Source organism: Gossypium hirsutum, unplaced genomic scaffold, assembly GCF_007990345.1.
Source record: "Gossypium hirsutum isolate 1008001.06 unplaced genomic scaffold, Gossypium_hirsutum_v2.1 scaffold_253, whole genome shotgun sequence".
NCBI lineage: Eukaryota > Viridiplantae > Streptophyta > Magnoliopsida > Malvales > Malvaceae > Gossypium > Gossypium hirsutum.
In genome coordinates, this window is record NW_024402912.1 from 1 (window position 1) to 4,498 (window position 4,498).

Consider the following 4,498-nt stretch of genomic DNA (forward strand, 5'->3'; position numbering starts at 1 on the left):
TAATGTAATACAAAAGAATACCATTAAAATAATTATTTAACGGATAAGTGATAAAAAAATTAAGTGAAAATGAAAAAAGTTTCTTTTGATCGGTAAATGCTAGAAAATGATTTTTCGGAAAGGATTTAGAACTTGATCAGTAATTTGTTTTGGGAAACTTTGTGGCCAATGTAACCTACGATTCCGTCGAACTTCGGGCTGGGTTTAAGGTGTAAGGAAGGCGTGTAGCAGACCATGTGGTCCTAATCCTAGGCACAGTTGCCCCGATTCGTTTGTAAAAAAACACATACCTTTCACCAGAGTCTGGTCGGCATCCTCATGATAAATATGATTGATGCACCTAAACAAGTCATTCAAACGACATTTGTGAACAAGTTAGCAATTGGTTTCAAGATTCATTAAGATATCGAAAGATTTAGCAAGAACCAAAAAGATGAGTAATTGAATTGAAAGATTAACGTTGGATAGAATTCTATGAAAATTCGGGATTTAAACTAAAAAATGAGATGTACTTACAGATTCTTGGCAAAAATAACGGATGTTATTGATGACATATCTTAAACTCCGTTAGAAAACGATTGAATGGGGGATGATTTGATCGGGATAGCAAAGTAATCAACAATATTTAGGATGAAAATATGGTGTAAAAAAAGGGAAGAAAATAAAAAGAGAATAAATAGAAAGATGGAAAGCAAATTTTATTAGGATTTGAAAAGAGGCAATACGAAACCTAATTAGGGAAAGTAGAGAAAAAGATGGTGGAATCTAATTCTATTGGAATTTTGGGAAGGAGCAAGTTATGAATTCTAATTAGGAAATAATTGGTTAAATTCTTAGGGTTTGTGTTACTTGCAATTTCCCAGATTTGCCGAAATTTTCCTATTGAGCATGTTGCTCAATCTTTGTTTTTTTTACGCTTAATCATATAGATATTTTGGGTATTTTATCAAAATTATGAAATAAAAAGAGAAATAAGGGGATCGAACTTGGGTTTGGAGGGCTCTAACATTTTAACCATGAGCTTACAATAATTTTTGCCATATTTGATAGTTAATTGTAAATATTGCTTTCTTTTGGAGACTGCCGAATTTCCCAAATTAAAAGGAAGGAAATGTCAACATGGGTTCACAAGGAAGGGAAGCTAACTCTTAACCATTAGATCTGAAACCTATTTCTTGCTCAATTTTATTTCTTAAATGTATATATTTATTTCAGGCTCAACTTACATATTCTTTATTAGCTTACACATGTACTGAATTTTTATTAATTTATTTATTCTTGTCACATTCCACTTAGTAATATATATAATTAATACTCATAGTCAAGTCTCATTATTAAATATTTAGTAAAACCTTTTTGTAAAATTGAGAGTAAAATTATGAAATTGTCCATATAAGACTTAATCATGCAAATTTTAAGTCATTCATAGTATTTAAGGACTCCAATTGCATTGCATAAGAATTAGGACTCCATTGCAAAGATAACCAAACATACTCAACCTATATATAACACATGACACCTATACATACTATTTCCTGTTTTCATGCCAATTTTCCTATTCTAACATATCGTATATCATACATAGATCATACAAATAATGCTTAGTTACACTAAAACATATATTAACACACTTTAACACTCTAATCAGTTAGTTATACTAGCATGTAAATCTAAAGTCACAATTTCATATTACTCAACATGTCAAATTTGTATCTTGTACATTTCTAAGTGCATTATAGGTTCACACCTTACCATTTGGTCATTTTAAGCTGACTCAATGTTCAGCAAGTCATTCAAGCATCTATAACAATAATTCACTAAGCACATGCATATCATCCATCATGCAACCAAAACTTTAACAATCATGCATATTCAAGCTTAAATTCAATCAATCAATCAACCACAAGCCCAAATTTCTAACTAATTTTGGGATGCGACAATTCAATAAATTTAACCATTCACATTTTCAAATTCTATCAATTTTTCCTCATATTTTGATGAAAGTTTTGATTTTTAAATAGAAACATTCCGCATCTATAAATTTTACCCTCTAAAAAACCTTCTCCATAAAAAAAATGGCTAGGATATAGTGCACCTTATTATTTATTAATAATAATAAAATATTTTTATAACTAATAATTTTTATTTTAATGAATATTATTGAATATAAAGATGAATATATAAAAATAATAGATTAATTATAAGTAATAAAGGGTAAAATTGTTCTTTATTTCAAAAGCATTTAATAAATATTTAGGGCTAGTGAATTTTCATCAAACCTTATACAGTGATTGTGTATTTTCAAACTACAAGAGGTAATTGGATTTTTATCAAACGATTTAATAATTTTTCCTATATATGTTTATTTGTATCGATGGTACACTAACAATTTATAAATTTATTTCTATACATTACTATTGAATTAAATGGTGATACATCAACAAAAATAAAACAAAGTATTGAATCAAATGATGATACATCACCAAAAATAAAACAAACTAATTGTAGATTAATTATTTTAAAAATATTAAATGATGTATTATCGTATAATTATTGATAATACATAAATTATACCAACAATATAAATTATACCAACAACACATCAAATTTAACCCATATAAATCATGCTTATATTTCTTAAAGATTAAAACTGAAGACAAATATAAGTCCACTAAACTCAAAATCGAGAACTGTTGATCCAAAACGTAAGTGTCATATGTCCACACGATACTTGGTTCAATGTAAAACATAAACATATATCACAACTTGTTTTATTGGAGTTTTTTTTTTGGGTTTACAAATTTCTAGACATGGAATGCCTATGTTTTAAAAGTTAAAAGCTTGGTTAGGAAGTTTGAGATCAAATTGATAAAAATTGTAAATGCGAAAGGTTAAATTTATTGAATAATTAGAATTGAAATAAAATTGATAGAATATGTTGGTATTGAGGACTGAATATGTTATTATACCAATTAAAAAAACAGGTATAGTTGGGTGACCAAAACAAAAAAGGCATGTATAGTTGGGTGGCCATTTGTATGATTTACCTTTAAATAAACTTTTAACTTATTGGGATGAAACAAATGTGAGTATTTTGATAATTTTACATCCAAAAATAAAAAAGACAAAAGCTCTATTTCAACTTTTGAGATTGGATTTAAAAATTAATATGAAAAGCATTTTTATTCTTGTTATACGTTAATAATCTAATATTCGAGTCCTAGAAAGGATCCAAGCCTCCAAACCATGACTCGACTATGAGAAGAAAATAATGTGAACTAGCTTGCAAGGCAAGGCTATAGATCCACTTAGCGGGAACCTTGCACGAGCTCACAGGGTAAGGTCGTAGGATAGCCCATAAATCTAACTCGCAAGGAAAAGTTACAAACCCAACTCACAGGAACCTAGGGAAGATCGTAGTTTCACTTTGTATACACCTAAGAACTCACTGAAAGGGCCATGTACCCTGTAGGCTATCCAGACATGTGTCTAATAAGTACGGAGCCTGCATAGAGCGTCAGTCCCAAGAGCAGAAAGGACCTGTGCTTCGTAGACACATGCCCAGCAGACCTAGAATTTGTATAGAATGTTAGTATTAGGGGCAATGGAGTTAAGACAAAATAGTGGGGCCCAATCTTGGGTAGTAATGGTACCTGTAACATGTATAAATACCTATATATTCATATCAAAACGACACAATAGAAATATTGCTCAATAATTGGTGCGATAAGCGTGAAAGTATTTTCAATCAGTAGATTTTTTTTCAAGTTTGATAAGTTTACTTTTTGAAGAAAATGGCTTACCGAAGTGACAATTTTCCCATTAACTCATCATCAAGACGGGCTGAAATGTCAGCCTCCAGTGCCCAACATGAAAAAGTAGACTTGTTTGCTGGATGGTTCATTGACAGACTGGAAAACTTCGACAATGCGGTTTGTTGGGGAGCCTCTATCCCTCTGGACTTGAACCTCTCCACTGGTTAGGGGTTGCCACTTCCTTTCAACCAAGAGTCTCCCCCACAACAGCTCTTGCCCTCTAGGAGCAAATGAAATTCATGAGGGACCAAATGGCTACCTAGGAAGCATGCTTCATGGAACAACAGGCTTTCCAGTATGAGTTGTTAAAGTAGAACGAGGCATTACGAAGGAAGGTGCAGGCTGACAGTTTTAGTTCCCAAGGTAACTTGAACACGTAGGACGAAGCCCCAATAAGAGAATGGAAAAATGAGATGGACGAGCTACGAAGAGACGTGCGGGTATTGCACCTCGAAGACATAAACTGATTATTCTGTTCTAATAACCCACTGGCCCCCGAAATCACAGAGTAAGCTTACCACGCGACTTCAGGGTGCCAAAAGATATGTTTGAAGGAAGAAGAGACCCTCGAGCTCACCTAATGCAATACAATGACTATATGCACGTGTTGGGGTATCGTAAAGCTTTTTCCATAACACTTAAAGGGAGTGCAAATGATTGATATCTTTTCATCCCACAAGGGT